We start from the raw sequence: 24,766 nt of genomic DNA on the forward strand, positions 1-24,766 counted from the left end.
ATCAAATAAGCAACTTTTCAATGGCACAGTCACTGTGTCCTTTCTGTCTCCTCAACACCTGGCTGCTCAAAATAGTCCTGGACCTTACAGGAAATGGTTCTCCCTCTTGTACCGATATTTTGCATTACAATTCTCATTTCACTCTGGGCTTAACTTGAGAATTTTTGTGTTCTATTCCTCATACAGCAAGCATGAAGCCATCCATAACAAACCCATCAAACAGTGGAGCTGGCAGCTGCTGGAGGTGGAGAAGACAAAGGCTGCGGTCTATGTCCTCAGGAGTCCAAATGGAACATCTGACCAGGGTTTCTCAGGACCAGGTATGTGTTAATTTGCTAGGCTGTGGGCTAATCTGGGAAGAAACCATTTTTGGTTTTGGAGATTCTTTATGTGTTAGAATCTAACTCAGTCCAGTCCTGGATGGTATTCTCTTTTCTCAGGAAGTTTTCTTATAAAGGCCTTCACTTAAAAAGGCCTTACATAGCATTGTAAGGGAGGAGTATTAACACTGAATTACTGCTGAAACAAAGTTTAATTAACAAGTGTGAGAAGTGAGTCAGGCTCTCTTTATGAAACCTTTCTTGATACAATTAGATAAAGAGAACGTAGGTAGAACTCAGTGTTCAAGATTTCTTTATCTTTGGAAGCTCTCAGGGTCTTCCTCCCAGGCTTGGACTGCTGGCACAAAACTCAGTAATTTTAATTGATGGATGCAGATAGTGCTTCAAGAAACAGAAAGGTGTGGGTTGATGTATAGCTATTATCAACATTCATGGGACACTTCTGTCTTTGCAAACCTTCCCTGAGGAGTGTCAGCAGACTGTGTGTTCTCTCTGGCCAGCACCAGGGTGTTGCTGAAAATCTAAGTTACACCCAGCAGTAGAAGTCAGCAAAGAGGGCAGGTGAGGGGGATGGAGACTGTTAAACCCACTGTAAAGGCAAAGGGGAAATTTTGAGAAGATGCTCACATTTAAGGTTAAACTTTCAAAGTTTGGCCCTCAGCTAAAGGACTCTGTGGAAAGAGTTCCTTTTTAAAAAGAGCTGAATGTCCATTGCAAGCTGTGACTGATGATTTTGAAGAGCATCTGGAGCCTTAGTCTTTCATTCAGACCACACTTTCTGTCTAGCTAAGGAAAATAAATTGCATGATCTTATTTATCTTTCCTCCTCAAACACTCAGATATGGGAGCTGCAAATGTAGAAGCAGCAGAAGGAAATATTTTCTTCCACAAAAGACATGATTCCCTTGTGAAATCCATAGGATTTCAGCGGGGTTCAAGGAAGGGAGGCAATTTTATGGTTGGGCCTTAGAGGAATTATGCAATCCAGCTGTAAAGGAAAGCCATGAGTTTGATGTCTGCGTTTCTGAGTGTATTTGAACAACACATGCTGCTGGGAAACAAGATGGTTCATGCATATTTTAAATGTTTTATTTATTCTTTTGGTTGTAACAATTGGGTATGAATATAACATCACAAATGAAGAACAGAGCCCAGAGAGAAACTTGTGCAGCAGGCATATGCTCCTGCTTTTTTCCGTTTGGACAGGAGGAAGCAGAGCCAAGTGACTGCAAAAGAGGGGTCATTCTTCTACATGCATCTGTGTGAACATGTGAGTATGGCTAAATTTTTGTTCATGTACCCCACAGATACTGTTTAAGTGCCCTTAAGTCCCTATGTCATATTAAATGCAATACCAGATGAAGGCTGCTGAAAATGATCTCCACTGTGTCAGAACTGAACGTTTCATAATCTCTGGGTGAAATGCCACTTTTTCATACATCAAAACTATGTTCTGTGAGGGGAAAATGTCTACTGTATGCCTCTAATTGTACTACTTATATTTTCCCTAGAGATAGTGAATGTCTTTTGTAAGGGCTAGTGGTTTTCTCTCTGTGGTATGATATACCTTTCATCTTTAGGAACCTCTGTTAGCTCACTGTCATGGCTCATTATTCCAATTAATCACTGATGACAGTAATACTCACCAAAAAAGTTAATATGTATTTATTCCAACAAGGCTGAGCCAACGCTCTTATTCTGTTTCTAAGTGACTCCAGGAGAGTTGGCGTGTCAGATTATTGCTTCACTACCCACGTTAGTGGTGTGTAAGCGTAGTAGTACAGCTGTTAAAAGGAAGTTGTTCAGTGATTCCATGTAAAAAGGCTCGAGTCAATTCTCAGAAATATTTAATCTGTAAGTCAGATGTGGGGATGAAATTAGCTTCCTCACCTGATCACCCACAGCATCTCAATCTCAGCCAGGTGGGGCTGATTTAAGTAGAATATGTACACTTTATTGTATTTTCATTTTAATGTCTCTGTTGGGCCTCATTGAGGACTGGCTTGGATCTTTGCATTGATTTCAACAAGTCCTTGTGTCATGCCTTAAGTAACTCACAAACATGTGTGTGTGTGTGTGTGTATATATATATATATATATATATATATATAATCTGTATTTTTTACTCTCAGGTTCCTGAGCATATTAATGAGCCTGACACTTGCAGAAAAACCCATGTTTATTATGTGAAAAGGCTGAAAATTATTTTACCTAATTCACCCATTTGCCTTTACATGAATGCAGTGTCTCTGGAGTACATGCACTATCCTGGCAGTGTGTCTGCCTGGTAGAAAATCAGCCTACAAAACCTAGCACAAGAGAATATACAAAGGATTTTCCACCCTTGAACCTGAGAAAATTTCCTTTCTCTTCTCAAAGGCTGTGTTCAATGCAGATCTTGTCTCAGGATCTCATCTGGTGTAATAGACTGTCTAATATTCAATTTATTTACTTATATTTCAGTGCCCAGTCAGAGTCTAGCACTTAATGAGCTCATTAGTTGCCTTACTGTGTTAGAGGTGAATGTAGAAGAAATGTCAAATGGGTTACACAGATGTAACTGAGAGCAGGACAAAGCTCTGTATTTTTTAGAAAAATCCCTGAGTTAACTTTGGAGTTGTCATTCCCACAAGTCTGAGGAATTTCCTATCTCTCACTGCATTTGCCATGGTGCTAAGAGGCCGTGAAATCAGAAAACATTTAGTTTAACAAAATGACCCATTTTGCAATGCCTGCAACAGGTTTTCCTGGAGATGTTTCTGCATCTAAGCAAGTCACAGGGAAGCTCAAGCAGGAGAAAAAATTGTCCCATTCCACTCTTGAGTTTTCAAGGACCCTCACAGTAAAGCATTCCTCTGAAAAATGCCTGAGGGATCACCGAAAATTGTGCTTATGTCTCCTCGTAGTAAGCGCTTGCTGTCTTCAGTTTGATGCTTACCACTGCCACAGTTGTCCTTCTGTTGTCACTCCCCTTAGGTGGACAAGCTTTATGAGGGTAGACAAGTGGTTTGACTCTTGGTGTTGAGAAGAGCTGTATTTGGTGCTGATAACAGCTGTGTTTGGTGCAGTAGGGTATGATCTGCTAAATTTCTAAGCTGTCTGTATCAAGGATGCTTAGAGGTCTCTTTGTAGTTGGATTGGAAATTAGGATGTAGGTATCTTAAATATAGAGGGATTCCCAAACAAAATGCAGGGGGCTCCATACCAGGTGCTTTTCTAGGTTAATGGCTGCTGGTAGCCCAGGGTGGTTTTCAATGGTTACTGCTGAGTTCAGATGTGGCAATGCTTCTTTTCTGACATAGTTCATTGTTTGGCCTTTCCTATTTCTCTCATAACCATTTGTAAGGACTTTCTGCCCTACTTCCTTGCAACCTCAAGGTGAACTTAATGCATGTCTGGCAGCTGCAAATGTGGCAACATTTAAAAGCGGTGCATTATGCATTTGTAGGCCCTCTGTGGCTCATTCCCTGTACTGTCAAATTAATTTGTATCATTGCTACTTCAGCTTAATACAAGCACAAGTTTTGACCTGTGTGACCTTAATGTCCTTGCAAACATTAACAAAGCACAATTTCCTGCTCTCAGATGAAGTAAAAAATCTTTATGGATGCAAGGTACATGTTTGTTCAGCTTTTAAGTAGAAAGGTTCAAAAAGTACCACCGCCAGAGATTTTTCTGTTCCCTCTGATTTAAACTGGAATGTTCTCAGATACTCTAGTAATGAGTAACAGCAGAAGTTCTGAAGTCAGACGATAATTACTTTTTCAGACAAAGAAGCTTTGGGCTTTTATTTATGTTTGTAAAGTTACCTCTTCCATGCTGAGACTTTCAGGGGGTCGAAAAGGCATCCAGTCGACTGATATCTCCATAGGGTGGTAGACAATATCCTCCAGGCAGTGCCTGCACCATAGATAGGTGCCCACAGAGCTGGTTCAGCTTTGGTTTATGTAGGATTGGGGATCAGTCTTGATGTGGTCTGTTCCACCAGGACCCTGTATGCCCTACCAGTTGCTTCACCCATCTGAGGAATACATTGCTGGTTGTTCAGATCTGTCTCCTGATATGGTACCAAACACCTGAAATATATAAATATTGAAGAATACTGTAGTGATGGAAATTTGGGCTCATACCCAAACTGACTTGAGCACTCAACCATGCTCAAGTCCCTTCAGTGTTCCATGTGCTTTGTCGTTAGGACCGTCAGCAACACTTGCTCCATAGTGGTGTCACTGTTGGAGAGCCTCCTTATGCTTGAGCTCAGTTTCCTAGAAAGTTACTATTCAGGAAGGAAAGCTTTGTGGAATTCCAGCAGGAACAGGCTCACTAGGGCTAAAAGTGACAAGATGAGAACTTTGAATTGATACACAGCAAAGTGTTAAAATTGACACCTAATGCACAGTTCTGGTTTCAAAATTGGAACCCAGTTCAACATTGCACACTTCCACCCACCCTTCCTGTCTGGTCCCAATGTCTAAGCTTGTTTGGGTTTGTTTTGATTTTTGGTTATTTACATTTTTTATTTGAAGGGTACGAAGACCACAGAAACATAGTGATTTCCCCCCTGAAAATCCCTCTTTCATTTAAAATTCTTTGAAGCTTCTGTGCAGAAAATTGTAGTGATATAAACTGCAAGTTGGAAAACAAGAAAATGGACAAAGGAGAAAATCTTTGTTAGGTATTATGCCTGAAAATGCACTGCGCTGTGAAGCTTCCTTATGATTGTCCCAGACAGCCAACAGCTGGGGTAGCACATGCAAGTTCATTTAGTCAGCTGTGTTACAATTTGGAATTTCTTTAGAAGGAAACTCTGAACACTCTAGGAAAGCCTCAAAGCAACTTATATTAAAGAAGTTTTCAATAATTAGATCATTTGATGTCTGTAAGCAAGGCTTTGTGACATAGGGTGTGAAAATTCATTAAACTTTCAATGATTAAGCAATCTTTTTTATGTCTCGAGAATGACATTTCTTTCCCATCAACAGGAATACAGGGAAGAAAATATTTTTCTGGCTGAACATCACACACGTGGTTTAGCCAAAGGGCTTCTTTCAAAGAGATTTTGAGGGACTCATAACTGGCTTTTGTCCTTACTGCCTTCACTCATGTGGGTGTAAACATGGTGTTACTGCATAGTAGGGAGTGTGAATGCCATATATCTGCTAATCCCGTTACTGTCTGTATATGATCTTGTATTTGATTTGTTGATGCCATTGTGAGAATGAGGTTTTCTATTTTTTCTGAAGAGAAGAGTAAACATACTTATTTAATTTTCATGTGAAAGCTGAATATTCATAAAAACATTTTGGTTTTCATGCTTCTATATTTCTCCAATATATTACACAAAAAACTATCACAAAAGGGAAAAGGGAAAATTTACATTTGGCTTGTTCTGGAAATCTGTAGACTGATTCTTTTTTCAAAATGAAATGGTAATTGGAGCCGACACATTTCACTTCCAATGAAATAGCATTTCCTGATACTGCACTGGAAGGCTCTAACCAGTGCTAATTGGGAAGCTTATTTTGCATGCATGGGCAGAACACAGGCTTCACTGGATGAAATCATTGACCTGTGTTTTACTAGGAGTCAGACATGATCTGTGATCCTTCCTGGTTTTAAAGTCTCTGAAAGATGATGAAAAGATGTCTTTCTTTTGAATCAGCGATAATTTTAAAAAATAATTCAGATTTTGCAAATTGTTTTCAGTCTTTACACAGAAATTAACATTTCATAGTTGCTTTCTGCTCTCTGTCCATGTTGGGAATCACTAGTCTCTGGGAAGCAGGTTGAGGAGGCTTCTTTAAATGAGATATAAGCCACTCTGGCTCCCTTGCAAAGAGGTGAAGATGTTAAAAAGCATGATAGGTGTGGTAGTCATGTGTACCTCTGGAAAGGGCAGGGGCAGGAAGTAAGTGCAAGGTGCCCTGCGAGGACTGGATTGCTGTAATCTCTGCAGAATCTGGCCAAGTGTTACTGCTGCTAGGCAGAAGATTTGCTCTTGTATCCTACACTGACCATCTGAAGGCTTCTGGTGATAATTGCAGTGGAAACGATTAGGTTTTTCCTTTAAGATCCTGCACAAAACTAGCTTATATTTGTGAGGCGGTGATGGAAAGGATTTCAAGTGTTGTTTCTCTGCAGTGACTTGCCATTTAGAGAGCACAGTGTGGGCTTTTGTTGGGATTTTATCACGGGCGTTAAATTGCTGCAGGCTGTGCAAAAGAAGACAGTTCACTGCTGTGGCCTTAAGTGGGGAGGAGTGTTGAAGACTCCCCATTGTGGAGATGCAAGGCTTGACTCCATTTTCTCAGAAGGCTGATTTATTATCTTATGATATATATTATATTAAAATACTACATTAAAACTATACTAAAAGAACAGACAAAAAATCATCAGAAGGCTTGAGAGAACAGGAATAGAATAGAATTAATAACAAAATCTTGTGACTGCTTACAGCCTCAACACAGGTGGCTGTGATTGGTCATCAAGTGAAAACAATCCACATGGACCAGTGGAAGATGCACCTGTTGCATTCCACAGCAGCAGATAGTTATTGTTTACATCTCTTTCCTAGGCTCCTCAGGAGAAAAATCCTGGTAAAGGATTTTTCAGAAAATATCATAGCTACAGAGGAGCTCTGTGCTCCTCAGCTTTTCTCACATTAATTTCTATATGGAGGAGGAAAGCATTTTTCACAATTTCACTAAAAGGTGGCTAAGATGACTAAACTCCAGATCCATGAAGATTCAGAGCACCAAGTTCCCACCAAAACCAGATAGGCTAGTCAGGCATCTGTAATACTATGAGGAGGTCAGTAAAAAGCAATATGCCTAGAGGTAGTCTGTGATGGAGCAGGACACTGATCTAATATACCCTCATCTTTTCTTTAGCCTTCTCATTGGCAACTATGGAAAATGCCTCTCCCAAACAATTCCTGGACTATAAAACTGTTTGAACATCTGAATCAGATTGAACATATGTATTAATGACTCATCTTCTGATCTGTTCCTGAAGAAGCAGGAACTTTCCAGCACTCTCCATTGGTCAATTGGTTGCCTGACAGGGTCGCCACTCTATGCTGGGAATAGTGTGTGAGCAGCAGCAAAGTAGGGTAGATAATTCCAACAACCTATGTTTCCATTTTATCAGGAAATTTGGTGTTTACCCTTCTTTTGGCATCTAGTACCACTTTTTCTTTCCATGCTGTAACTTGAGGCTATATTCTCAGCACAATCCAGCTGAAGGGAAACAGGTTTTGGCTGAAGCCTCTGGAAAGCACTCCCTTGAGCTCAAATCTGACCATTCTTGGCATGAGCTCCTGCAGACAACAGGTGACTCGTTTTGGTCTGGCAAGTGCAGCCTTATGCTCCGCTGTCTCTTCAAATACTATAGGCAATTCATAGAGCAATTCCAGCTTTGCCTCCTTTCCTGCTAATTGAAGAGAAGCTCTGTGCTTGCCTTCTGCAAGAGAGCCAAACCAATCTGGAATACACATTGGATCCAGATTATCCTTTTACTCTTTGGTTTAAAGTAACACACAAACAGCAAATGAGCAAGGCCTCCCTGCCAAGAGATTCAGTGTGTGAGCGATGGCCACTTTAAAGGGATACTTAAATTAATTAATAGATCAAAATATCTCCACTGAACAAGACTCCTCTTGGGTGATTGTTGTAATGCTCAACAGATTTGCAGTCCAGGATCACTAAGGAATTTCAGAAACCCACCTGAAACACTAAGGAATTAGTGAAGAAGGCTTGAGGTGGGGCTTTTTGTATCCCCAATTGACCTACCCCCCATGCTAGCAATGTCTGACACTGGAGGCAAAAAGAACAAACTCTTATGTATCCTGATTTATAACAGTGTTTTTCAAAGTGGCTTACTGAAATTGTAAACAATGTGTTCACACAGTAAGAGGGAGGAAATGCCAATATATTAAAACCAATGGACCAAATTGTATCCTATCCTGAGAGTACTTTTGGCCAGAGGATGGAAGTGACCTGTGTTTGGCTGAACAGGAATTGATTCTCCTCCCTTGCTATTTATGCCAGCACAAATGTGCAGCACATTTGACATCAGTGCACAGAGAATGGGCACAAACACGAGGGCAATTGGGCCCCTAAGGTCCTTGTCTGATCATCACTTGAGGCAAGGAGAAGCTGCATCTACGAGGTGTTTCATCTCCTAAAACAGGCCTTCTACAGAAACTCCATGTGTAGTCTCAGGCTCCCAAGACAGCATAGTCCTGAAAGGAGGGAGGAGAGAGCAAGGAAACTTGGCTCAGGCCCATTTTGAATAAAAGTCACCATTGCAGATGAGCTGAGTTTACCCCCCAAAAGTTCCTCTTTTCATAGTATTTTTCAGTTGGAAGAGTCAGATTGAGCATTTGCATTAGCTTTCTGCCTTGGCTGTGTGAATTCTCAAGGGTGGGGAAAATGTTACTAAGCTAGTAAATATTCAAGAACTGGAAGAAAATAGGTTGAGTTGTCAAAATATTTTTAATCTCTTCTGAAAAATTTTTCCTCTAGGAACACTTTCCCATTTGGAACAGGTATCTAATTTTTTTTTTAAACCCTGCAGAGGTGACATCTATAAAGCTTTCTTAAATCTGGCTGATTACCTGCATCCCAAAATCCCCGCAAGTTGTGACTGCTGCTATGGTCACTGAGCCCACCTTCCATGCCAGCTGTGCTCAGGCTGCTCCTGCTCCTTGATGGTGTCTGGTGTGCTATCACCCTTCAGAACACCTGAAGGTGAAGTCAAAGTTCAAACCCATCTGCCAGGCAGAAGGGTATTAAAACCAGCCCAGGAGTTGTATTCCTCTGCTATTTCCCATAGCTGTGTGGACATCACTGCTTTTCTTGCTGAGGGAAGCTGGAGGACAGCCTTTTCTGTGTCCCTGGCACTGAGCTGCTGTGCAAGGTCCCAGCTTGTGGAATATGCGCTGGTTCCTCTCATGGCAGGCTTTGCAGAGGCTGGGAGCTGGAGGGGAGTCCTGCTGTTCTGAGAGGGAAGAGAAGAGTTCTGGCCTGTAGCATGGGCTTCTGGTGGTATTCTCTGCTGCTTCTCTGAGCACAGAATTGGATTTAGATTCAGGGTGGTAAAGGAGTTGTTGCACAGCTCTGGCCTGGGAAGGTGCTAGGATGATGATGATGATGATTGATGATGATGATGATGGTGATGATGGCTGTCTGGGCAGCTGTGCCTCTCTAGTGATTGTGCTGGGTTCCTGTTGTGGGGAGGCTCTGTTCCATTTGGGTCCTGCTTGTGTTTCCCAGTGGGATTCTTTAACTCAGGAGAGCAGCAAACCTGTGCTGTGATGTGGGCACAAGACCTGGGCTCTGCCAGCTGTGCCACCTCAGTGAGTGTTGGTGTGGACAGTGAATGAGTTGATTGCATGCTGCTGTAAAATTGAGCCCTGGTGCTGAGGATAGGGCTCCTCTTCCGGCTGTGTCTCTAATCTTGCTTGCCCTGTAAGGCAGGCTGGTGTATGCACACAAGCCATGAGCTTATTTTTGCATGGGTTTCTGTGCAGCAGCCCACACTTTCCAGAATGACTCAATATTTCTTGGCATACAGGTCAGATGGTGGTCACCAAGCCTTGCGATCTGTGTAACTCTTATCTGGTGTCTTGGGATTTCCTCTGGTCGAGATGATCCCAAGGTGTGTTAAAAAGTCTCTTTTCCCCAACCCAGCTGTCAAAGAAGAAATCAGAAGTCTTCAGCTGTCGTTCTCAAGGTTGTTTATTATTTTTTGTCTAAAACATTTTCTGTCTGGCCTGCCAAGGTCTGTTCTGCAGGTCGGTCTGAGGCACACTCCCTGCCCACGGGGCTGGTGGTGTTTTTTATTCTATAACAATATTTGCAGTTATATTCCAATACCTATCACCTATGTTAGACAGGGACTTTCTAGTCTAAACCAATTACAATAAGTGCCACCATCACCAAGAAGATGGAGGCTAGGAAGAAGAAGGGAGAAGAACAGGACAACACCCAAATCCCTCCATCTTGTCCCCCTAGACCCCCATAGTAAAATTCTTCAAAATTCCACCTTTCACCCTGTGACAACTACTGTTATGCTACTTAAACTTTTGTGAATTGTAATTCTTCATATAAGGTTGGTAATTTACTCTAGGGGTTAAGATCAAATTCCCAAGTATCTTTGGCTTCCTGACAGGGTGTCTGAGCCTCTGCCAGGATTTTGAGCCATCCAGGGCATCCAGAGGGATGTCTTGGATCTGACAGTGTGAGCTGGTGATATAGTGGTAGTTCTCCTGCTTCACCAAGGGCTACTTTGAACTGAGCCCTGAGGGTTTGACAGTGGCCATCAGCAGCCCTCCAAAGGACAAGAAGCCCTTCAGTGCTGGAGTGAAAATAGCAGCTGATTTGCAGTGTGGGTGTCCCACCTCAGTAGCAAAAGGAGGTGAGGTCTAGTAGTGCCCACCAAGCCCTTTCTGTATATGTGGCCTTCCACTCAAAGCAAGTCTCAGCACACCTGAAACATTCATGTTGTTTGTTCAACTGTATGTGTTTCTGAAGACTAAAATCAGGAGATCTTTTCCCATCTTGGGAAAGAGATGCTTCCAATCTGGATGTTGTGAAATGCTGCTTGAAAAATTCACCAATTTGAGAGCTCAGTTGCAGGGATCCTCAGCTGTCTGTCTAAGTGGCACTTTCACAGGCAGCAGTTACAGCACTGACCCTAGTGATTCACCAGACAAATCCTCAGTTCTAGTTCCTTTCCCTGAGCACTTCCTTTTTCCCTCCTGTCTTTTAGCTTGAAATAATTAAAAATAGATAGATTTTGCTAGATTCTGCTTTGTCATGATCCTCTGGGAACCTTGTAGTGGGGACATATAAGTTTCATCAGTACCTTTAGAGAAGAGTCCTTGCAAGTGGCTGGTCTCCAGTGCATGGTGACAATGCAAATAAATAACAACACTCAGATGGAAAATTCCACAGAGAACTGAAATGTTTTCTGAAATTCCTTTCAAAGTGAAACAACAACTGTACCTCAGTGGAGAGCCTAAAGTGAGAGGATCCATCATGCTTAAAGGAGAGCAAACATAACATCTGTGAGCGCTTAATTCAAGTGCTCAGAGTCCAGAAAACTTGGTGAGTGAGATTGTATTTCATATGATCTGGAAGTGTACCAAAGAGTAATGAAACTATAGAGTAAGCAAAAGATATGCTCTGTGTGGATACTTACCCTTTATGGCACCTGAATTTCCTGGGTAGCTCAACTCATCATGAAATGTGAGCATTAGAAGTGAGATACACTCATATATGAATTCTGGATTACACCGTTATTGCCAAATGTTATGTGGATGCTGCAGATGAGAAAAACCTTCTTCTCATACATGGAAATACACGTTATGATTGAAATGCACTTGGTTTTTTTAAAAACATGATTAGCAATCCACCAGAGTTTTTGTTTGGGTTTTATTTTTCATTTTTGTGTCCATCTGGGGATTGCCACCTACATCCTTGCATTTTCACTATGTGAGGAAATAAAAGTTTTCATATGTTGAGAGAATGAAAATTACCTCATAGGCCTTTTCTGACACATGTGGCAGATCATACCTTCTCCCTTGGTGACAGAGTGAGTCATTCTGGAGTAAACGTCATATTTTGTAATGGAATGAGCAGGGAATAATTTTTTGAAGCAGCCTGAAAATGAGCTCAAATAAAAATTTAAAAAAAAAAAAAGAGTTCAGCTGTTTGCATTATGGCTTCTTTCTGTTCCATGACTGTTCCAGAAAATTCAGCTGGCAGCACCCAGCTGCTCTCCCTGACCAGTGCTTTACATCAGCCCTGCTCCTGCTGGAGCCTTGTGATCAAGCCCTGTCGTTAAGTCTGTGCTCACCCCATGAAACTTCTAAAAATTGCAGCCAAACAACGGGGGAACTGACCCAATCCTGTATGAACTCTGCTTAAACTCCCCAGACTTATGGTTTTGGTTCACTTATTTTACTGCCCTTTTTTTTTTTTTTAATAGCTACACTGAAAAAAAAAAATTACAAAAATACTGGTGAGAGGAAGCCACTCATAAAAATGCACTGATTTCAGCCCTCGTGTCTATAGTCCCAGATTTTACACAAATGGGACAGGTATTTGCAGGAAGATCCTTGTGGCCATGTTTTCAAGTTCCTGCTTGAAGTGCATGGGCATAGTTAAGTGTTCCAAAACACCTCCGATCCCTCACATCTTCACAGAGAAGTTTGTAAAGGATTCAGAGCCTGCTCTGAATGCTTTTTAGAAATCTCTAGAAAATAAACTTTGGTGTCTAGGTCTCGACTGCTCTTTATTTCCTGGACTTGCTTGGGTTGCAGAATCCTCTGGAAATCCTTAGCCACAAAGATGTCCAGTATACAGACTCCCAGCCTATCTGTCTGATCTCTACTGGCACATATGACATGAAGTTCATAAAATAAAAAAAGAAAATGCAGAGATGTTCACTAAGCTTTGCGTATTGGAGGCAAAATGTTTTGATCAGTGGAATATAATGCTTCTTAACATGGGGCAGACTAGGTGCTACTATCTGTTTTGCTTTTGCTGGTTGATCTTGAGCAAATTACTTCTGTGTAACTGGGCCTCCTCTTTCATTTCCTCCTCCTGTAAGAGAGGGGTACTGGGTGTTCTTTGTAGTGAGATACTTAGACATCATAAGATTCAAAGCCTTAAGACAGTTTCTGGAGAAGACAGGTTGAAGAGCAGATTCAGTAATGCTCAAATATGTGCATTTTCTAAGTGTTTTGGGTATTTTGTTTAGAAAACACTTTTGTAACTATTCAAGCAAAGAAAATTCCTCTGGAGTTTTAAAATAAAATACTTGGATTTTTTTGTTTGAAGTGTCATGGTTTGCAATATTCTTCAGTGTAATTCAGATATTAAAAATTCTTTTCAATGGCTGGAATGAAAAACCTGTTTGATCTTAAATATGGTTCTCTTAAACTTCTTCTACATCTTTTAAAACACAGCCAGACTTCTTCTACTTGGAAATGAAATCTCCTTTTGTCAAATCTTTCATAAATGAAGAAATCTGTTATCACTGTGGCTGTGTCCATAAACTCACTAGAAATATACACTTGGTGTAAAGAAACAGTAGTTCACTGTAGAAATTGGCCATTTTGACTTATCTGGTCAACCCTGTATAAAGCATATATAAAACTGAAATCAGACACCTTGTCCTCTGGATTTCTCATAAGATTGATCTGTGCAATTTACATTTTAAGAAGTGAGGTGAACCAGAGATAGTGGCTGCAATTGCTTCTCATTTCAAAGATGATTCTTTGTTGACAAAAATTAATGGCTAGGAATCTTTAATCACCTCTGTTTGCAGAGCTGGGTTGGGCTTTTGTCTCTCTCTCCAGGACTGAGCCCTGAACAGTTATTTCGATGAGCCCTGAAATTCCCAAGCTGCTTTTATTTTCTGTAGAGTGATGCTGTCATTATTTATATTTAAAAAATCAGCTCTTGGAGTTTGTTTAGCTTGGCTTGCAGACAAAGGACTCCAACCCCATTTTTTAATAGAGAAAGGTTAGGTGGGAGGCTTTAAGCTGTGCTTTCTGAGTGGAAAACTTTGCAGCTAAATTGAGAATAATATTTTTCTGTCTAAACTGACCTTTATACTGATACATCCTCTGTCACTTTGAGCTCTTTTAAACTGTGTCTAACTTCTGCAGGTTTACAGTTCTCCTTGTCTCCTTGCAAGGGAGACAAAAGTCCTAAAACGCTGTTCAGAGAGAGATACTTTTTTCCTCTTTAAAATAAAATGGGACTGTGCTTTGGCCTGGCTTCCAGCACCACCTGTTCTATTGCTATGTGTCCATGCTGCGCTTTCAGCATGGTCTCATCTGGGCATGCTGCATCCACGTGTTCTGGGTTTCCTGAAGGCACTCAGCACATTTCTTCTCCTTGGCACCTCTGCCATATTTTTCTTGGCCCATTCCTTGCTTTTGGCAGAACTGGGACATTCAGCTACTTGTCTGAGGGGAGGGAGTTGTGGGAATAAGTGAATTTGTGATGCCTGAAAGGGACAATGCTTTCTGTAGTTTTGAGGAATGGATATTTTGAAAATAATGTAGTTCATAAAAATAATGGAATTAGCAGTAATATAGTGGAAGGAATTCAAAAGAAGACTAGTAATAAGTTCTGAAGCAGATTTTTAAAAAAATTGTCTTTCTCGCTAGTCTGAGCACTTGGTAATGACACAAACCACAAGTATTTCTCACCATACAGTGGCAGAATGGCTCTAACTGTTCTGCATTATTAACTCCGCACAGACCATGGTGGGGCTATCCCTCACTCTGTAACAAGGTAACCTTATCAGTGGGTTGGGTTTTTTTCCTTGTTTGTTTTTCAGTGGTGATACTATTCAAAGACAAACTGATCGTTTGAGGCTTGCAATTTCTTTCAGTGCTGGAATTGATCCAGAAGCTTGGCACCACTTTTGCTCTTCTTCTACATTAGGAAGGGCAATTAATTAAAATAAAAACTTTCTACAAAATGCTCCATCACAGAAAATGGTTCTGGAAAAACTAAAGTGGGTGTCTACCACCTCCCATGAGGACTGCAGGCTCCCAGCTTGACAGCTTCCCAGGCAGAGGCACCTGCTCCAGAGCATTTGGTTGTGGAGCAGCAAGTCACAGATGACTCCAGGACTAGGATTTATCCTTTGCTGGAAATTTCAAAATGCTGGGCTTTTCTGTTTAGTGGCTTTTTAAACCAAAGTGAAAGCATATTTCAAGAACACATGAAACACATAGAATTACCACAAAAATCTGGAAATGCAAGGTAGAGATCATGCTGTTTCCAAGGTTCTGCCTCTGTGACCCTGGGTCATAATTATCATTCTGTCTCTGCGTGTGTGTGTGTGTGTGTTTGTGTTCAGGTCAAATAGTCTGAAATAGTGCATGTCCTCTGCCCCCACTCTGAGTGGTGTGCATTCAGCAGCAAATGGGAGGTGCATGAGGTGGATGTGGCAAGAGGAATGCTGGGAATGGCTGAGGGCTCCAGGCTTTCTGGGGGTCTTTTGGGGCTCAAAAGGAAAAAGATGATTGCTGATGTCACATCATCCATCCTGATGTTGGGGAAGCAGCCTTTGGAGTGAACCATTGTTGCGATGTGATGTCATGGTTTACCTCAGAACCCCGGGTCCCTCCCCTGAAGTTTCCTTCCTCAGGTGTGTCAATCACCTCTCCTTTCCCCCACCCTGACCCCTGCTGGATACTCCCTGTCAATCCGGGAATTCCAGAGGAGCGTCAAGTGATTGGGCAGATTCAAAAGATACTCCCCACCCTTGGGCAGGCATTGGATCATCCAGGTGTTCTTTGTCCCTGAGAACTCCTCTCCCATACCTTGTTGGTGATTCCCCCCAACGCCCTGCCCCCCCCCCCCCCCCCCCCCATCCCTCCCCTCTCTCTTTCCCTCAGGTAAAAGGGCAAGGAGACCACGCAGTTCAAGAGCTCTCTTGGAACTGTTGCTACATTCAGAGGCCTGCGGGCCAGAACAAAAACTCTGGATTGAAACCCTCCAGCAGAACTGATTCCTTCCTTCACCATCGCCTTCAAGCTTCTCTGTCAGAGGATCTGAGGAGCGGAACCTCCATGAGAGTAAGATCCATCCCACCTCCACGGAGCTCCAGCATGCCTGGACTTGTCTCTGCGTGCTCAGCTGCGACCCACAGCTAGCCAAAGGTGTCTCTGGAGTGAAACACCACAGTTGCCACTATTTGGTTCAGCAGCAGGGCCAGACAAGCCAAGGCATGTCCAGTTCAGCAATATTGGTATAATTCCAATATAATGGTGCCCAATGTATGGCAAGAGCACCGACAGCCCTTAGACGAAACTCACCATCACCCTGCCAGCACAGCGCAAAACCCCATGGAACACCACTTCATTGCTGCCTTTGGCACCGCGGCCCTGGGTGGCCCCTTCACCACTGTGCAGAGACCCCGTGAGACACTGCACCGCCATCCCACCATCGCAGCCCACACCGCTTTTGATATTGCCACCGGCAGCTGCTGGCTCCCCTGCACCACGTGGCTGCCACGTGGCTGCTCGGAGCCACTGCTCGCCAGGAGCCATCGCTGGGAGCCGCTGCACTGAGCCCATGCCCGGAGATGGTGGTGGGGTGGGACAGCCCTCAGAGCAGGCAGGCCATGTGGATCACTGATCCCCGGCATCCAATGCCCTGGACAACAGCAGCAGTGAAAGAAGGAACCAAAGCCCACCAGTTTCCTCGGAGGAGCCACCAGATGAGCAAGAAGCAGTTTACAGCTTTACCTGAGCACTGCATCCCCCAAAACTGCTTTCATCAGTACTGTGACCTCCTTCCTCAGTCTTAATCTCTCCCCGCCTCACTGCTCCTTCTCCCTAACTCCATCCCTAACCTGCTTTCCCCTTAACAAACCCCCGGGAGTCCACTCCATCCTGCTAAGCCCAGCACAGCAACCACATGGCTAAGCCTCAACGTGGCTACCACCATGTGTACTGTGGCCACATGCCCTAGAGATCCAACATAGCCGTGACTACATGTCAGCTAAGATTACTCCAGCCACATGGCACGGCACCATCTTCTACTTCTCCTCCCAGAAAACCCTTTCTTCCCACTTTTTCTCCCCTGTGCTCCGCCCCTTCCCTGTCTCTCATGAACCAACCCCCCCTCCAACTCCTAGTTCCCACCTTCCACCTTCCAAATCCCACAGGCAGAAGCTAGAATTGGAGAAGAATCTTTGTAACCAAAACCCAAAGCTAAAGCAATTTTGTAATACCAGTTTTAACAGCCTTGTATATTTTGTTGAATTGAAAATTCTACTTTCTTATCTCCTTCCCCTGTTATTCCAAGACCAGGATAATATCCTTCTCTGCGATCTATACCCCTTTTTTCGTTATTCTGGGTTGTTCACTGGGAGCAAATCTCTTGAAGGAGCAGAGTACCCTGAAAAAACTTTTCTTTTGTAGAGTCCCTGGCTCTCCGTAACCTCCCCAATTCCCAATCCCTATCCACTTGTTCTAGCTGAAAAGAGCTCGCCAGCTAGAATGTTTATCCTAAAACCCTCTAACCTTTTTATTATTCTTATCCAATACCTATCTTCTCTCCATTTCCCTCCCGTCCCCATGAAGTAGTTTTTGCAATTATGCTTTTCTAGTTTAAATGTGTGTTCATATTACAGATTGTCCTGTTTTCACTTTTTGAAAGCAGGGGCCTGTCATGTCACAAGGGTAGATCCAACGAGAAGCAGTTTTTGACTGTTTCTTTAATAGTGAGGGTTCAGACAGTATTAGACTGCTGAGCCAAAATCGCTGTTGGGTTTATGCTGTCCTCAGTAGGTTCTGAGGGTGACTGATAACCTAAAATGGTGTCTGGGAAAATATTTTTATGGTTCTTGTGGTGAATGCTCCCTGAGTATAGGTAGTAGCTGAAGCCAAATTTCTTTTTTTTCTTTTTGTTTTTCTTTTAATGACCTAAAACCGGGGGTCTTCTGAGTTAAACCGGTTGGAAGGTGAAAGCAGTGGTAAAGCTCAGATCCAAGAGTGAGAATCTGAGGCTGCAAACCTGCCTGGAGTCTGGGGGGCTCCAGGTGACACCCTGTCCCTGAGAGGGAGAGCAGAAGTCGGCACCTCAGCTTAAAGCTGGGGGCTGTAGTGATCCAAAAAGCCAGTTGGAAAAGGTTAGACACGATTGGGCCAGTCACGCTAAAAAGGCCAATCCCAAAACTCTCATATGAGCTTAGTGCCAAAGGCTGAAGCCCTTTAAGCACTTGCCCATGCTTTGAATTAGTTTAAAATCTGCAATATAAACCCACACAACCCATTTACTACAATTAAATGCTCATTTTATCTTTGCTGCCTACCACCAAAAGCAAACATCAAGTCAAATGGACTGCTTAAAATATAATCCTCGCTGCAATTGTATTTATTTTTATTATGCTGCAAAACTGTGTAATAACTGCTTCATTTTAAAATTGTTAATTGTCATATTTCTCTTTATATTTTCTTTCTAATGAAAGAGGGGTGAATTGTAGTGCTACATTTTAGTTAAATGTTATGCTGTCTCACGCCTCGAAAATGTACGGTTTATTCCAAGCCTATGATCCTCCCCTGAAGTCTCATATCTGTAATCCCATTGGCCCAAGTCTTATTCCATGCCCACTTTGAATTTCCCTGTTAAACTGTGCAAGGGAGATGAGACCTTCTCTTGACCCCTTTCTCCCTAGGCTCTCCCTCTCTCCCCCTCCCTCCCCCTTTCCCGCCTTCTCCCTCAGAAACCATCCTGCTCCCTGGGGGTGGGATCCCCAATAAACCCTCATCTAATCAGCACCCTCAGAAGCTGTGTGGAGTCTCCTTGCCTGCCTGTTGCTACCAGTGAACACACAGCTTAGGGGGCCCCCTGGGGACTCCCTGGGGAGCCCCCCAAACGAACGGCAACAAACCATCTCCTGGAAAATGCCCAGGAATTGTCTTTGAGCAGTGCCTCCAAAGCCAGCTGTCAGTTGAGATGATGTGGAAGAGGAGGGTCTGCTTCTCCAGCTCTGATTCAGCAGTACTGCAATATCCTCCCTACTGACAGTGCGCAGCCCCAGGCAGTGTTTCACCACAGCCCTGAGCCAGAGCTGTTTCCCAGCTGAGCTGGCAGTATTGAGTCCCTTTGGAGCACCAGTACAGTGGGGAAGCAAATGCCCCACTCTCTGGTGTGTTGGTTTGGTTAACAGAGCAGTTCTCCATGTGCAAACAAGAGTCTTACATGAAGAAACCCCAGTGGAAGCTCTGCTCTGCACTTTCTGGCATGAATTTCCCCAGCCTCTGAAATCCAAGCCTTTGAAAGCAATTTGTGTTCATTGAAGTTGTCTGTGTTTCATGGTAAAACACATCCTATTATTTTGAGTTTAGAATCCACTGTGCTTTGTTACTCACACCAAAAGCTCTTCCAGTGCCGGGGTCAGCTGTTACTTGTCTCTGCCCCAGCATGGGAAAAGGTGGTTCTGGGCAGGCCACGCTTTCAAAGAAGGAGTCTGGACTCTTGCTTTTGGTCTTCAGTTGAGTTTATTGTTCCTTATCTACAAAGTTTTTCTGTCTGTCTAGCCGAGGTCTGATCAGCAAGACAGCCAAGGGCACTCTCTCTCGCCCACGGGGCGGTTGTCTCTTTTATAGTGAAAACTACATATTAGATATTTACCTTCTATTTCCAATACTTTTCGCCCTTGTTGGCAAGTGCACTTTCCCTATGAACCAATCCACACATGCCAACATCATCCTGAACATGGATGCCAAGGAGAAGAAAGAAGAAGGACAGGGCATGCCCAAATTCCTCCATCTTGGGACTCCCGACCCATGCACAGAATTCTAAACCCCCCTGTACAACATATAAAACCCCCCTGTACAGTGCATTATAATTTAAGTTTTATCAAGTGAATATCATCCCCTCACCATTCAGGCCTGAAATTCTCTCATTTCCTCACATTCAGGTGTCTTTGGCTTCCTGCCAGGGTCTCCAAGCCCTGCCAGGGCTCTGAGACATCCAGGGCATCCAGAGAGATGCTCTGGGTTCCGACATTCCAGTGATGCTTTAAGAATGAACAGAGGGAAGGGATGATGGCAATCATGAGGGCTTAGCTGTAGAAAGTGTCTCCTGTTTTATCTCGTAGAAATGGTTGGGGAATCCCAAGAAGCAAAAGGCATTCCTGCCCCAGCCCAGATTAATATCACAGGATTCAAGTAACCCCCTTCCTTTATATTTGTTTGTAAATCCCTTGATCCATAATAGTAACTGTGCTTGTAGTTGTATAACAGCTTTATAAACTCCATAAAGCACCACTGAAATAATTAGTGTGGATCACTACCAGGAAAAAACACATAATCAATTTGTCTATATTTGGAAGCTTCCAAGCAGCCTTTTCCTTCTTATTTTCCCAACAAAACTCACTTTTGTGAAACCTGCTTTAGAGCCTCTGAATTTTAGGCCAGAATCAGAAAGGACTATATAAATAACAACTTCCATTTGGGTTGCATCTCAGCAGGCAGTTTGTCTGTGTAAGGTTAATCTGACCTGGGCAGCTCCAGCAGGTTAAAATGTTTCATAAAAGGATATTATTCAACCTACCTCCATTTGTGAGATTAGAAACCAATTTATCCCATCCTTCTCCACTGTACAGCTTAATTCTTCATCTGTTATATCTGTACAGCTCTTATTTACATCAGCATAAATCAAGAACGATTCACATTAAGGTAATGTAGTTTCAATTACATGACAGCGGTTCAAAGCAGGGAGACTGAGATGTATTGGGATTCACATAATGTTTTGAAATCCCCTTAAGTTTGATTTCTTAAGGTTAGCTATATGCATCTCCTTTTGTAAAAGAGATATTCCACCTTTTCGAGTTAATTTATGTCTCCCTTTTCAACATGATTCTCTTAGCTATTAATCAAAACATTTGAACTGATCATGTAAACACTTCAACAAGGCTAAAACTTTCCCCAGTGCATTTTTTCCTAACTGGCTCCCTAGGAACAGTGCATATATTCTGTGGATCACCTGTCTGAGCACTAATGTGTAGATACATTTCCATACCTTCTGTTAATATATATGGGAAATTGTTTTTCTTGTTCTGGCCATATGAAAAAAATAGACAGAACTCATGGTTTGCAGTGCTGTTCCCAAGTCCTGTCCCACTGCAGACTTCAGCTTTCCTGCCTATGCTTTGTCCATTTTTCTCCTCATAGCTTCCATGGAGTGCAATATTTGAGGCAAGTGTGCTTGGATCCTGAGGGCACTTGGGTGTGTACCTTTCCTAATCTTCCCTTTTTCTTTCCCTTGACTTCTGGTGGACCTGTGATCAGCTGAAGTAAAAACAACCACATGGATGGCTGCAAAATTCCCTGATTGCCAGTGATGACTCTCTTGTACCAGCCCCATTCCTGCTGAGGAGTATGTTTTCCCTCCACAGAGGGATGAGGAGACTAGGAGGGATGGGCAGCCGTGTACCCAATTAGCCACGATCACATGGAAAGCCTCTGGAGATGTTTACATGACTGGACAAAGTTGTGGGTGGCCTGCTCTAGCACTGGTGGTAGTGTTGCTTCAGTTATTGGGCTGGGCTAGAGATCACCAAAATTCCCCTCCATCTGACATTTCTATGAGTTTATGACATTTATTTTATTGGAAAACCAAACAGACAGTTAACCAAAGTTGAAAATAAATAAATAAACGGTACAGAAGAGGTACAGTGTAAAGTAAAACAGAACCATGAAGGGAAAAAAATGAGATGAGGGAATGTCCAGATGTTTTGCAATAAATTCTAATGACAAATTTAAGCAAAAAAAAGAAAATTACCAAAGACAGGCCTTTGAGCATCTTAAGGGAAATAAGTTATTTATTGAAGTTATTGTTGAAGTTAATGGGACTCTAAAGCAAGAAGATTGCAGCAGTTGTCAAAAGCTGCAGTGACAGACATGGTAACAAAACCATAGCAGAGAGGTGAAGGAGAAATAGAAATGTGTTACAGCTAGGGCAGATGGAGGATGAAATGAGTAAAACATAATGAAAGGTTGCAAAGATTTTTTTTTTCTTAGCCATTCTCCAAAGGTAATGTCTCACCTTCAAAGACCCATATTTTTGAAGACAAATACTTTTGGCCAAGGAGTCCTTGACACATTTCCATACAAGTGACATAGAGGGAGATGCCCATTGCTGGGGCCCTGCACATACTCCAGAAATCAGCTCCAGGGAGGTGCCATCCTACTCTGCATCAGAGAGTGGTGACCTGAAGGGTAGGCTGGCTGTGCTGCCAGTGTCCATCACCCTGTGGGGCAATGCCTTTGATCACCGGTTGTCTTCCAAGGACAGAAAGCACTTTTCCTGAGAGCTATAGCCAGGAAATAGGGATCAAATGTTTCAGGGTAGGGGAGGAAGAAACAGTTTTGGGTAGGGGAAGGAGAGAGCATGGCTCTTCCTTTACCACTTGAGGGTATAGGGTGGAGTAATTCAGATGCATTCTTAATGCTATTTTGGACTCTGAAAAAGCCAAGTTTCTCTTCTCTTTCTCTTCTATTTATTTACTAATTTTTGGTTGCCACACAGGAACCCCACAGAGGGCAGGCTTCATTCAGCCCAACCATAGTAGCTGTTGAGTGAAAATTATGTAAATCCTGACAGCATCGTCTGTGTGACAGAAGCTGTTCAACAATGATCTTCTTCTGGTATGACAAGGATCCATTAAATGTAACTGCTTGTGGTCCAACAAAGGCAAAACAACAGGTGGAGGCACTTCAAAAAGCAGCTGGAATGTGGCACACAATGTCACCCAAGCCTCATTTGCTCCAATAATGAGAGGCACAGTGATACAAAAACAACATGGCATTTACAGTTATGGCATGATAAATGTTTCCCTGTGCTTAACAGTGGATCACATAGTTTTTATTCCTGTACATGTAGATTAAAATAATTTGATATGAGCCCTTGCTTTGGTTCATCCCAGTAATGGCCAGGAAGTCTTTGTAATTTGGTCAAGTGCACAAGTGAAGCAACTGTCAGACAAAACCCCTGGGGTGGCTGGCATTTGCTCAGCTGCCCACTGTGATGAAGTGATTTGGTGTAGCTATGGACACAGAGTGGCAGAACAGGAGCCGTGTGTGCCACGGGGAGCACAGAACTTTGTGGTTTCTTTCAGCAGTGATCTCCTCCTGGGCAGCTGGCAAGTGTAGGAAACCAGATGATATTCATGTCCTGCAATGGCCATGGGCAGGTGCATTGCTTCCAGGAGATGGCCTTGATTATTTCATTGGAAGAACAGCAAAATGAATGTTATCCAAAAGCCTGGTGTCCAGGAGCAGGGAGCAATACCTGAGTAGCTGTCCTGTAATGTGACCTCCAAAGCAAATGCTTGGAGCTGGCAGTATGTGCCATTTGTGACCAAAGGCACTTACAATTTAATAATCCTGAGATTATTTTGATGAAGATCTTGTGGCTAGCGAATTGTGCTATGAAGAAACACTTGGAAAAGTAAATGGTTTCAAAGTTGACACAGACTTAGGAAGGAAAAGGCATTTGGCCTTCATGGAGGAGCAAGAAATAACCCAGGGATGCTGATTATACCATTGTGAGTTAAAATAAGTCAGTTTAATTCAGTCTGGCTGAGTCTTAAACCAGGCGTACATTGTATACTGACTTTGGTGAAAATTACCTCTTCTGGTGAAGGTACGAGGGGACACGCTGTTTCAGAGCCCCAAAAGGTTGGCATTTGCATTTGTTCTGCTTGAGCTTAAAGTGACAAATGCCTTTGCAGAGAGAACAGTACAACAGGAATAAAACCCCCATAGCAGGTATTGTGTGCAGCACGGCCTGGGGAGTGCTGTAACAGCTGGCTGAAGAAGTAAGGATTTCAGTTTCCTGCAGTTAAAAAAGCACTGTTTAAAAACAATTAATTCTCATGTCTGGAGATAAAGCAGCTGATTTATCAGACTAATACACAAACTCTTTCAGTGCCAGTGGGTCCATTTACCCCAATATTTATTGCATCTAAGCTTTCAGGACACAGCTTTCTGATCACAACCCCGAATGGAATAGAAGGACAATTAGTCTGTGGTGTACTCTGAGCTGGGGAAAAAGCAAGTGAGCACAAAATATTTGTGGTTTGACACACCCAAGGACAGTCTTTTCTTTGGGATATTCAAGTTGAACATATTGATTTCTGAAACAATTAACACATGCTTCTTCATGATCCACTTACTCTTCCTACCAATATATGTTCAGGCAATGACAGTCCAAAATCAGAACTGCTCTGGCTTTTTGTGTAGTGAAGATTTTAGAGAGAATTAAAATTACCATACCAATTTCAGACAGCATAGCTGAATTAATAAGCACCATATAAAAAGTGAATGTATCACTTTTAGAATGAGAGCTGAAACGAAAGGAAAATACGCTGAGCTAAAATGTAAAGGTGAGATATGGCCAATGAGCACAACTGGTATATTAAGCTAATTGTTCCACTGTTTTGAACAGACCTGAGTGAGAATATCAATTAGAAGAATTTTATCCTTGAAACATGAAATTGTCTTCAGCATGGCCCAGGCTTGGAATCCCAAGAAAACAGGCTAATGAAAGATACAAAGTATAAGTTTGGGGTGACATATAATTGGAATTATGGAATCAGTCTTCTATAATAATATTGAAAAATGTATTTTATGTAAGTTAACAGTAATATTTTGTTCCACTGACCAGGCCTTATGGAAAATTCACGAAGTAACCCGCATTCTTTGTCTTGATGGGACATCTTAAATGTTTTGTGTAGAATTGTTTGAAGTTTATATGGTGAGAAGAACAACAACAAAAAAATTAAGCTGTTAGTTCTGTTAAAGAGTGTCTCTGTTTTCAGGTTTCCTGTTTTCTAGCATACCATGGTACAAATTAAATCGCAGATGTCATTTAGAC

At 42.5% G+C, this 24,766-nt stretch overlaps 1 protein-coding gene across 6 annotated transcripts in view; it reads left to right on the forward strand.

Moving 5' to 3' along the window:
* DUSP10 (dual specificity phosphatase 10) overlaps positions 1-24,766 on the forward strand; it is a 182,529-nt gene that overhangs the window by 43,295 nt on the left and 114,468 nt on the right. For 4 of the 6 annotated variants that reach the window (XM_064414115.1, XM_064414112.1, XM_064414113.1 and 1 more), the window contains exons 2-3: positions 187-320; positions 1,548-1,611. The gene's annotated coding sequence lies outside the window, so the exon portion shown is untranslated. Of the gene's footprint in view, positions 1-186; positions 321-1,484; positions 1,612-24,766 lie in introns of all 6 variants that reach the window. The other 2 variants (XM_064414114.1, XM_064414116.1) reach the window with 1 other exon arrangement.

Source organism: Passer domesticus, chromosome 3 (genome assembly GCF_036417665.1).
Source record: "Passer domesticus isolate bPasDom1 chromosome 3, bPasDom1.hap1, whole genome shotgun sequence".
Lineage (NCBI taxonomy): Eukaryota > Metazoa > Chordata > Aves > Passeriformes > Passeridae > Passer > Passer domesticus.